Source organism: Gasterosteus aculeatus, chromosome 17 (genome assembly GCF_964276395.1).
Source record: "Gasterosteus aculeatus chromosome 17, fGasAcu3.hap1.1, whole genome shotgun sequence".
Lineage (NCBI taxonomy): Eukaryota > Metazoa > Chordata > Actinopteri > Perciformes > Gasterosteidae > Gasterosteus > Gasterosteus aculeatus.
In genome coordinates, this window is record NC_135705.1 from 20,516,203 (window position 1) to 20,528,533 (window position 12,331).

At 44.4% G+C, this 12,331-nt stretch overlaps 1 protein-coding gene across 1 annotated transcript in view; it reads right to left on the reverse strand.

Annotated features, from left to right (window-relative positions):
- The window catches only part of cntn6 (contactin 6), a 63,453-nt gene extending 51,596 nt beyond the window's left edge, over window positions 1-11,857 (reverse strand). The window contains exon 1 of the mRNA XM_040204420.2: window positions 11,740-11,857. The gene's annotated coding sequence lies outside the window, so the exon portion shown is untranslated. The remainder of the gene's footprint in view (window positions 1-11,739) is intronic.
- Between the last annotated feature and the right edge of the window lie 474 nt (window positions 11,858-12,331).

Genomic DNA, 12,331 nt, shown 5'->3' on the forward strand with positions numbered 1-12,331 from the left:
TTCTAATCGGAGACATTTAGCTCCTTTGTCGCCCTCTAACCGGCCTTCACCGAGTTCGAAAACGCATCCGTGTTTCATGGCGCTTCTTTCATCAAGAGGTATTTTCAAGCAGAAAAGAAAGTCTGCTGGGGACAGGAAATTATGCCTTTATCATCTATCATTTATCATCTGTATGGTGCAAATAAAAGAAATAGGCCCACAGCCTGAGGACAATGAGGCGCGAGGCCAAGTCACATAGCCAGCGTGCCGCTTGCAATCACGTCTGCGGACATGCAAGTAATTACAATCCTAGCACCTGATACGCAAACCTAGAGGTGCTGTGAAATCCTGTGTCGGTGCGGCGCCACTGCACGCCGTCATGGAGCGCACACTAAATTACCATTATGTTTTAGGAAACGTGACCAAGTAGTCTTTTGGTTGCTCGTCTCTTTTTACAACTCTAACTTTCCCTTAAATAGTAATTAAAAAGGCAATTTAGTTGCATGAGAATGTCACATTGAAGGATCAGTCACTTTAGTTATTATATTGGGAACTGGGAAATATTGGGGAAATGAAATTGAAGCGTATCTCTGAAAAACACCTTATTTGTGATTCACACAAGCATGATATACCGGCACAAAAGTTAATGGGAACACAATGTGAAATGGATTTTTTCGCGGTGGCTCTATAAATTAGTCAAACTTTGGTGAACTTTGACATGCAGACTTGCTCATTGACCTCAGTAGAAAAGGCCTGGTAACGCATTTCCTTCCGCCACTTTCCAGTGAAGCAGCAGACCCAGTTTACAATTTGAATGACAGCTGATTGGAGGTCAAGCACCATTAAAAAAAAAAAGAAAAAACACTTAAAAAAATGTTGTTGTGGCTGATTGCTTGGAATTTAATTTGTTACATTAACTCTGCTAGCGGAGAACAGACAGCAGGGACATACAAGAACGAGGAAGAGGGTGACGTGGCCGGCTGAGGGCAACAGTGACGGTGCGATTGAGTGAAGATTGGCACACTTTGGACATTAAGCCGAGCCATGTGAAAGACTATTTTTGTCTTTCCAGAGAACCTGTCATTTGCCATGAAGGTGAGGCTCGTTGCCAACACTACAAGAGGATCCAAGTTATTGGTTTGCCTTCCCCACAGGTTTGGTGGATTCATTTTAATCTGAACAGACAAGCAGCTCACAGAAATGCAGCGATGTGGTGGGAGAGCTAATCCAGGTCACCGCTTTCTCATTTAATGTAATCCCACCTCATCCCATCTGGCTTCTGCGGCCCAACACGTGAATATTAAGATATGAACTGGCCTTTGAAAATCTGCAAGAACATCACCATCTCTCCTTATTAAACCGTGGGTTAGCAATTTAAAATGGTCACCTTTGAAATGAAGCATTAGTTCCCGAAGAGGGAGTATGTATTTAGGCCGGCCAGGTAGACAGAGTACTTTCCTACCAGCATGGCCGATGGTGAACGTGAGCTATATAAAACATGCATCAGGAGATCCTGAAATCATACATCTTGTCTACTGTTGAGTGATTTTATTCCACAGCTGGACAAACATTTTATTTGGAGCAGAGAGACATAACAGCCTGTTGGTAACTTTAACCATGACAATCTGTCAAATATGACACTGGGACACAAAGGGTTGCTCTAGAGTAAAGTAGAACATGCAGTCAGATGAAACCAAATATTTTATGTTCAGGTTTGTAAAACTAAAATGACACATTTGCTGAGAAATTAATTATTCAAAGTGCAATAAGCAGTCTCGACTGTCCAGCTGCTGTATGTTAAACTCAATGTCGGCCCATAATTTAAATGCATTACAGCCCTTTAAAGAAATACAAACACTGCAGTAGCAAGAACTTTGTTCTCTTATTTCACGAAACATGTTTTTTTGTTAAATATGAAGAGTTAAAATCTGTAAAAACTTGAACTGAAATGGCATTCATCTCCATTATGACGATAAGGGCCAGAGAGAAACAAAAAAATAGCATTTGGAAGAACACGCTAGTTATTAACACGCTAACACAAAGTAACACAGGTAGGCTACTTTTTATTTCACAATAAAGCAAAATGAGGTGCTAATTGATTGTCTTGATGTACAGCTGTAGTCACTTTACAGCTGTAGTTTTACTTTATTTTCTTCTTGACACAAAGCAGTGTGTCTGTAGAAACTCCTTCTGAAGTTGCACGTTGCTATTTAGCATGCTGATAGCAGCTCTTGTACGGCTGCAAATCAGGTTCATGCGTGCGTAAATCAAACATTCACGAGCAAGTCCGCCTCACGTTAAGACTAAAGCGTCCAGCTGACCGGTCCGTATTGGTAAAAGAAAAGAACTACTGCGACCAACACACAGATTGAGCTGGTAAAATGCTGACGTGTCGCTTTAAGAAGACGGCCTTACCTGAAGAGAATCCGCATGGTGGCTGCTGAGTCGTACCTTCTAGTCCATGTCACTTTAACAGACATCGAAGGCGACGTCAGCAGAGAGATGTCATACCTATCAAGCCTTACATGTATTAAGGTCAACCTTGACAAAGTCAACATCATTCAGCTACTGAACCGCTCCAACCTACAAACAACAGCTGAGACGTTTCAGCGCTGCTCTTAATACTCCACAGGAAACACGTTCAAATAAGTTAGCTAATCAATTGCTGGAAATGAACAGCAATGATGCACAGAGTCCTATTGTTCATCGACTGCACGGCTGTGCAGCGTCATTGTATTACAAGTTTTCTGGAATGGTATGTTTAAAATGCAAATGAGGCAATACAATAATAGATGTATTTTGACCAAAAGTCTGAAAGAGGACTTATTAGTAATATGGCTCCGAAGATCAACCAGTGCATGAAAATAGATACAATACAAATAAATGAGTTTGGCTCTGGTGTCTCAATTTCATGAACAACTGGCATAATACATAATATTACATTGTTATTAACTATACAGTTAAACCCAGTGTAAAAATGAGGTTTTAAGATTTGCTCTGTGTCATCCGGTCAGAGGTGAGCGCTGTACATATTACATATGTATTTAAAATGTATTGGCTACTGCCAGAATATTAACATGCATGCTGTATTGGCAGAGAAAGCCCGCCAGAGACGTCCGCTTGCTAATTAAGCCCTCTGCCAGCATGAATTGGAATACAATATTTCAAATGTACGGCTTCCAAATGCTATCGGACCGAATACATTGAAAAGTGGTTGTGAAAAGAGACGTTCAGTCGTTCCGCTCCAAACTATTCATCTATCATTTGTATTATGAGTATGATTCTATTATAAGTTGTATCTCACACATGTTGTCATTTGCATCAAGGAGCATGTTATTATTATCACCTTCACTCTACATGCACAGAGCCTTGAACATTTTTGCATTTTAAGTTGGAATTATTTAATAATTTCCTCGTGCTCTGATTAGAACAATATTCATCTTGTGTCGCAAACAGAGGATCCCACTGTCTCACGTTCTGGTTACACATTTGTAATCAAGACCTGTTACTATTATTAAGAAATAATCATGCCACTGAATATGAACATGGATTGTCAATACTGTGCAACTGCATTATAATTTAAATTCCTCAACATGCACAGGATTCAGCAAATTAATGTTTCGGTGCTGAAGAGATAAATGCAGATTTTAAATAACATTCACTCAATATTTCTAAACGTGTGCTGTTGATGGAATGTACAACAAAAGGCATTAATAATAAGGGCAGATCAGTTCTTATACATATTGTTTTCATTAGGCCAAAACTAATAATATTTGAATACAAGCCTAAATAAAATCAGGTGAAAGGACACCATGTGTGCTCCTCCATCCATTCTATGATCAATGCGCGCGTGACACGCCTCTCAGGGTGGAGAATGTGGGGAATCCGCCGCGGTCCCATCGCCGGGACTGTCCACTCGCACCAAGTAATGAGATCATCCTGGGTGAAGTGATGCTGAAAATGAATCATCTCCTCCCGATCCCCTAACGGCGCGCTGGGCACATTGCTGCTGGACCTTGTACTCTGAGGCCATCCATCCTCCATCGCCGCGGCAGGGCAGTGACTTCACTCATCACAGGCCACAGGCCCCCCCCACCCTCAATCATAGCCGAACAGGTCGACTCCAGCAACGGCCTTTCTATAAGAAATATTATGACATTTTTGTTATCATTACCAGTTTGTGTGCTTTTTTCACTGAAATTCAACCACAAATTGCAGCAGCCGAGGTGCAGTCGTTGTTATGTTTGGCCGGGTGACCGTCGATATCCGATTCACAGCCATGCTGCATGTATCTTCAGGAAGAGGAAAACATTGAGGTTTAGTTCAACCCAATTTTCCACAGACAAAAGTAAGAACATTCCTGCGGGTAATGAAATCCCGATGCACATTCAGTGGAGGGGGGGGGGATGTGAATGATGGCCTTGGTCTTAATCTATTAGACCCTGCAGCCCATTTCCACAAAGCGCACAAAGAACAAGAAGATGCAATGTGGCCGTGAAGATAAAGCTTAAGCCACCACAACTCAGTAAGTGTTATAGAAAGAGACAGTTTAAAGGTCTGGAATAATCAAAGATGTCAGGGGCCGTTTTCAATTGTGCAAAGGGCAGAAGATTTCTTGTAAATATCTTGAGGAGCCGGTTGCTTGAGTAAATTCAGGGGAGAGGGGGGGGGGCAATTGGTGCAGGTCCCAGGGGCAAGTGGCATGACGGTGCCTCTAGAGAGGAAATCGCAGGCGGGCGGACACGTAACGGAGGACAAACGGGCCCCTGACCGGCGGGCCTGCGGCAGACGGCGAGGAGTACGCCCCGTTCTTAAAAAAGATCTTGAGAAAGCCGAGGCCGGCATTTGTGACGAATGATTCACTCTGTCACACAGATTCACAGGAAGGAGCCTGCAGTGGCTATTTGCCATGCAAATTCCTAACATTAAAAGAGCGGGAAGAGCCACGCCACTGTGGAGGTGCCGGCTTAATGCGAGCGTAAGCAGCTCATCACGCGACTGGTTCATTGCAAACCCATTTAGCGTGCAGTGCATTAATCATGCTGCAGGCTGCCAAGGTTTGCCGTTCATGTTCCTCCGTAGATTACAAGAGAGGGGTGTTGGAAACTCTCTTTTAATGGCAAGGAAGCTCTCATTATGCTCCCTGCTTTGTGTTTGCGGTGTTGCGAGCAGTCTGGCGTACGGCGGCTGACTGATACATGCGTGCACAGCGAATCTGTACCCGAGGAGCCTCCTCCTCTGCGAGCTACGCAAGGCGTTCACCGAAGTTTAAATGCTGCATTACTGCTCCCATTTGTGGAAATAGCTTGACGTACAGTGGATAGAGATATTGTTACGAGATTTTCATTCCCCCCATCAAGGTCCCCAGGGCTCTCTCTCAATTACATAGTTCTTGCAGAGCAGCACTGGGTTATGGCATTAAATCCAGCGCTAAGGTGACGTTACCACAGCACAGAATGAGAATGCATTACATTAAGGTTACGTGAATTAACTTGGATGCAAAAAATAGAACGCAAATCCAACCGCCCAAAAGTACCACACATACCCAAAGCTACCTGCTGTACACTTATTGGATTAATAGTTTTTCACTACGTGCCATTTACCCAGAAAGCAGCTTATTGTCAAAAGCCATCACGATCACTTAGTGAGGTGTCACAATTGATCAGAACCAACCTCCGTCCTTCGCTGATGCAAGAATACATGTATATTAAAAATGGGTGTGGCATCGAGCATCAAGGAGCATGTGGAATTCATATAACATCACATATGCAGGCATTGTTCGTCAACATCAGATAGGGCTTAAGACGGGGTTTGATGGATGTAAGTGCCAGAAGGAAAGTCATTTCCACCAACTTCTTCTATCTGCTGTGAATAAGAAGCGGCAAGGGTTCCGCACAGCGGGTAGTGGCAAGGCATATAGGGTCGTATATGCAAAACAACAAGGGCAAGAGGCCAAAAGTGGAACAAATACATTTAACATTGGCGGTACTGATGTATACCTGTTCCCTCATAAAATACGTCACACCTAATTTGGCTGTGTTCTAGTACATTAAATCTGAAAACTGTATGTTTCTCACAGTCAGGTAAGCATCTCAAAGCAATTCCATTTGAGAACAACACATTACTACTGGTGGTCCAATCAGAATGCAGCATAATATACTAGCTGCATTAACTCTTAAAGCGGCCACATACTGCGTTACAAGAATACCACTGATATGCCAGATGAACGTGTAGAAGACCTGTCTACCAACAGCGTTTCTCAACGATTCATAGACAATGGCGGTGCAACATGACGGATCACGTGATGACAACCTGCTACCTGTGTAGATTGCATAATGCTAAGCTAACAAAAACACAAGGATTCTTAGTTACGGGTGGTCATACACTGATAATAACATATAGAACATTGTATTAGAAACTTGCAGGTGATCTGCCTTTTGGCTTTTCATCTACTTTCATACAGCAACATCTATTACTAGAAATCTGTCAGACAAGCTGTGTGAACGATTCCTGTTAGTGGGATGGGACGTGGAGAGCTGCAATGAAGCAACTCAAACTATCATTTCATGGGGACCTCTCCATCACGGGGCAGCGCTGACCGACATTGCTGGCCTAGTGCTGAGCTTTCAATAGCAATAACACACGTTCCACAAGAAATAAGAATCAATGCAAAGTCGAATCTTTTGTGAATGTGTCATTCACAGCAGCAGCAGTGAGGTCAAATCCTAGAAACACATTCTGCACGGGTGTATTTCCTATTTCAGATGGTAAATCCATAGAGTACTCTCGAGGAACAAAGCCACTCAGAGGCTCACAGGGTCCAGTACGGCCTCAATAAACTGACCAACTGTCAAACATCACTCAAGGAAAGACTTGTGGAACGGCATTATTCTCCCCTAAACACCTTTTTTTGAGGGGGAGGGGTTCCATTCTAATGATGAGGCGATGCTCAACATGTTACGAATACCATCTATTTAAACGTCTGCTAAGTCTCCAGGTGAAGGATTCATATTACAGCCTCTCTTTCTATCAGCACTGTGCAGGTGTAGCTCCACTTGAATTGGAGTCCACCTTTGAAGAAATGTGCACCGGCGTTAATGTGTCGGTGACGCCGGGGCCACAGAGGATTTGTTGCAGGAAACTAAGCTCGCCCGGCGTCTTCTGTCTGAGGTTTTATCGTTAATCATCTCTCCCTCACACCTCGGACCGAAAAGCCTGTTTGTAAATTTCCAAGCTTCACTGTGGCTCGTGCTGATAGCGAGGATCTGTTGCTTTATTTAGACCGCGGATAAAACTTCTTTCCCTCGTGCGGTTTTGTGAGCCGCTACTTTCAATATTGTTTTGGTAATCCTGTGTTGGACTGCAGCTGTAGACTTACGTTGTTAATCAAAATGTGGAATATTGGCACCGGTGCTGAGGAGAATGAGGATATAAACAAATCTTCTCCCTTACAAACAGAGGAGAGCCGGAACCAGGACCGACTACGGCCCCATGGTCTCTGATGCTCAAAAAACACCACCGCTTTGGTCTCTACAGGGACCGTCAGCACTAAATAAAATCTCCACGAGGAGCAGGTTTGATTAAAAAAGAAGAAAAAAAAAAGCATCTTCTCGTCCAATTATGTATTTCCTGGGATATAGCTGACAAACAAATATAATCTGCCTCTCTGAAAACAAACATGTCGTATGGCTAAATGGATCAGTGTTAAATCACGAGTGACCACTGAGTGAAGTTTGTTCGTTTTATGTACCAGAAGTTGATTAGTGCAGAAATTGACACCATTACTGACGGGTTCACACCCATGTTCAAATGTATAATTGACAGTCAAAAACAGCTGTCGTGGAAATAAACTACAGGAACTGGAATTATTCATTAAAGCGTACATACTTTTACCAATAGGATGCAGAATAGAAAACACTTCCACCAATGAATTATTGTTAGAACATGGGAGGGCAAAAAAAGAAAGGATCGCCCAGTTCAGGGTGGTACAGTACACAGTGATTCCCTTCGCCTTCCTTCAAAGCAGTCGAAAGTGAGGGTTCTGATTTATTCATAAGCAGTGCTTCTCCTGCCGGAGAGCCTTAAACGAAGGCAGATTACACAACGGTAACAGTTCTAGTGAGAAAAGCTCATTTCAAACCAACCCAAATACTGTTCACATGTTGCACTAGATACACTACCTGCTCCACTCGGAACAGCCGACTAACAACCACGTAGCCACTGAGCTGACGGTGTGTTTCTATACCAGCTCTCAGGCGGCTGTTTCAGGCTCATTTATTCCAACACGGCGGTGTGGAATGCTCATCTCTGGTGCCTTCGGATCCACGTCGGATATAACTCAACATGACTCTGGATGCACAGCCTCCATCACGCTTCTGTCAGTCTATCAGAGAGTGAAGGTCACCGCTCCGTCCTGCTTACCTGGCCTCCTGTAGCCCGACCGCATGTCCCCACACTGCACCTCCAGCCTCCCTCGGAATCTCGCCCGGGTGCCGCGGCTCGAGAACAGAAACACATTGCGTTTGTCTCATAAATCCCCAACTGCAATATTGGCCCCGGCTAATATTGAGTGGTCGCAATAATTAAGTGTTTTTGCAGGAATAGATTCCTGAAAAGTCTAGAAATAATATTTGGATCATTTTGGGTCAGAAAATGTCTCCGCTGAATAACAGAGGGTTCTGTGTTTAAGGGCCGGCAGCTCTTGGAAGGCGGTTAATAAAAGGGTTTATTCTGTTAAAAAGGTTTCTACTTTAATAAGCTGTTCGAGATATATCTGTTACTGTACTGTTCATTTATATTGCACACATTTCATTTCATTTAAGTTTTTTTCTTTTACAACCTGTTTTGCACTTTTCCTCGTCACCTCATTTCTGCCTCATCCTTACCTCATTTTTTATTTCATGTACATTTATAATATAAATAATCTTTGAATATTTTCCAAATGTAACTGGACCCTGTTCCTTCCTCCTACTGCTTCTATCATCATCATTATTATTGTAAATATTAATCACATTACTATAACTGTCATCGTAAACCAACATTACCCTTTCCTAAAGTCTGTGTGCTCCCCTCAGGCTTCTGTGGATGGTGGTTCTATCTGGTGGTGGTTCCATGTGATGGTGGTTCTATCTGATGGTGGTTCTATCTGGTGGTGGTTCTATCTGGTGGTGGTTACATGTGATGGTGGTTACATGTATTGTTGTTTGTCCATTGATAGGCATCAGCTGTTCGATAATAATAATAATAGTCACACTTCCTCAATGGATTCGTCTTCAGATGACAACATCAGATAATGTATGCCGTCTCTAGCGTGCATTTCTTCATTAAGTAAATCGAACTTCCGTCACCTGAAGGTCATTTTGTATGAAGAGAAATGACTCTCCAGCTGTAGCCTGCAGCGCCTCTTAGGTGTGATCTGGTCACATTTGATTGGTCTCTCAGTCCTTCCTTGCAAACAAACAACCGGAATACAGGGTCAAAATAAACCTGCAGATTCAACAGACAAATCTGTTGAAGATTGATCCGACTGTATGTATTTGGAATGCAGAGAAGTGACTTTAGACACGTCTTATAGCCGGTTAATCGCAGTAAGCCAACCCTAAAGCGTACTCTGCTTTATGGTCTATTCTACTCTAAATGGACCATCATTTACTAAATGACTATGCTGTGTTGAAAAGGACTTGAAACTAGAGATTGAGGTCATGAACTCATCTTCACCACGTTTAGTGAGGGAATAGATCACGAGAGAAGTAGAGTCATTTTCTCATAGACTTCCATTCAACCAGACTTCTTTTTGCATCCGAAAGACACAAAACTTGTCATGGATTGCAACATAACTACGTCAGCGTATCAACCAGCTGGTGTAAACTGTGGACGGATTTTAGTTGGAGAGCAGAAGCGACTGACAGCTGCCGGAGCCGCAGAGCAGCATTTATCCAGGCGTCTGCGGGCTGTAAATATATATACAGCGGCTGCCTCTGCTCGCATCCACCCACATCTATTAAGACAAGCCAAATCCCGCGCATGAGAGCAGCGCATGAGAGGAGCTCGGTATCACGCAACCTGACCCCGCGAGACAACAGGCTGCGGGTGTTAAATCGCCCCCATCCGCTCCATATATCACTGTTATCTCTATCACCCATGTGAAGATTAGCCTTCCACCCAGAGCTACCTACTTGCTAAGACGGCCGCTGTTGAGCAAAAGGCCGGACGCCCCAGGCAGTATGAGGTGATAACCCCCCCCTGCGCCTCCGAGAAAGACCTATACGTCCTGAATGTTGACATGTACAGGACGCCTTTACTTAATCCTCCAAAAAAAATAAATCCAGTTGACAGCACGGAATAAAAAGAGGGACGCGAGTTTCAGAGTAAAAACACACCACCGAGTGCATCATTGAGCTGAGATGTGGAGCGAACGGTGGACGCACCGAGTCCTCCTCGAACTCGGCTTCCCCCCGAGGGGAAAAACACGCTGAAGCACACGTGGAAGAAACTTCACCTACGTGCTCATTCTGCAAACACCGAGGAGCAGGTTGGACTTTCTGTTGGTCACTCGGCTGCATTTTGTTCTGGTGGGAATGAAACGGTACTCCTGTGAATTCTTCATGCCGTCTGCAGTGTTTTCTTTTCCTTCCTCACACCAAAGGAACCGTGGTGGCCGAAAGGCCGCCTCGCCTCTATTGTAATGAGGATGTGAGGGGGGCCGTATGTATTCGCTGACCCCCCCCCCCAGTGAGCAATCGACGGGGCGACATGGACATGGCAGGTTTATTAAGTCAGCCCTGGGAAATGAAGCTTTAAAGTGGAATATTAATCATCACTTCACAGGACTAAGTGACAGAGGAGAGTGATCAGTGAATACAATTTTAGGGGTGGGTGAGGAATGGGGGAGGGGGGGGTATTTATTGTGCTGTAGTGCCTTAGTGGGTGGTGTGCTAGTGAGAGTGTGCGTGGGGGGGAAATGTTTCCTTCCCAATGATCCATTTATATGAACAGTTTGTGCAAACTAACAGTGCTCGAGGAGGGAAAGGGAAGTGACTGAGCTCTTGAAATGTGAGACAAACATCAGAAACTGCGATCACATCCAGCAAACACACTCCTCCACACACACACTCCTCCACGCACGCACACACGCACACACGCACGCACGCACGCACGCACACACACAGTGTCACTAAGAAACCGTCGTTTAAATAATTGACTTAATCTTAATCACCCGCTCAAGTCATCTTAAGGACACGTGATCTCGGGTGTGTGTTGCGGAGTAAAACCTACTGTGTACATCATAATAATTCACAAGATGAAGAGCGGTCGGTGACACGCACATTTTATGGAGGTGCCTCGCGCGCGTCCACTTCATCAATTAAACGATGATGGAATAAGGACAAATAAATACACACATTTGGTTCTATATTTGCGCACAACTCATGTGCGTCAAACTAAATGACTTATTCTGGCATTAAAAGCTGCCCCACTTCCTCTACGCGGGCAAACACCCACACGTGTGACTCCACGCAGCAGCGCGGCGGAATGCGCAAACGGACCACGATGTTTGCTGCTTTCTGCTGCGGTATTTAACTTTTTTTTTTCCCCAAAAAAATGCTTAAAAACGGGGGAAGGTTGCAGCATCTCACTCCATCGGGGTAACGCGCAATCTGTGCAAAAAAAGCCATGGCGAGGCAGCACATAACGGCGCGCGGGCGGAGACAGATCGCGCACATAGCAGCATCCCCCCCCCCCCCCCCCCGACCGGTGCCTTACCTGGAGCCGGAGAGGAGACGCGGCGGGGAGGCGGGAGGCGGGAGGGCGTCGGGCGGAGAGCCGGGCACAGGCAGCCTGCAGTGAGGAAGGAGTGAAGTGCGTCTGTGGGATTTTTTTCTCCTCGAGCCGATATCGCGCGTGCAGCGGAGTCTCAGACCAGCCCCCTTTTTATCAAACTATGTCCAACATCTGCCTCCCCATCGCCATCAGAACCCCCGCATCGTGCACGCTGCACGCGCTTTATGGATGCAATGTTCCACATTGTGAAATATGACTTCACAGTGTATGTGCAGCAAAGCAAATACCTTCATCAATTAGCTTTGTTCGATTTCTATTATCGTGCAGAGGTTTTGAACCTTCTTCGAATGATGAAGAATTCCCTTTTGAGTCTGTTTTTTTCTCATAACAATGATTTGAATTCCATGGCACTGATTGCAGCATTATTTAAAGTAGAGACGGATCATTCTCATGTTCAGGTCCATACTTTTATTTGGGATGTCTAACTAGAACATGTTTACCTGCTTTAATGAATTCTCTTAGTGTCCGTCAACAATCTTGTATTCGATCATTTTCTCAATCTCCTTTTGCTCCT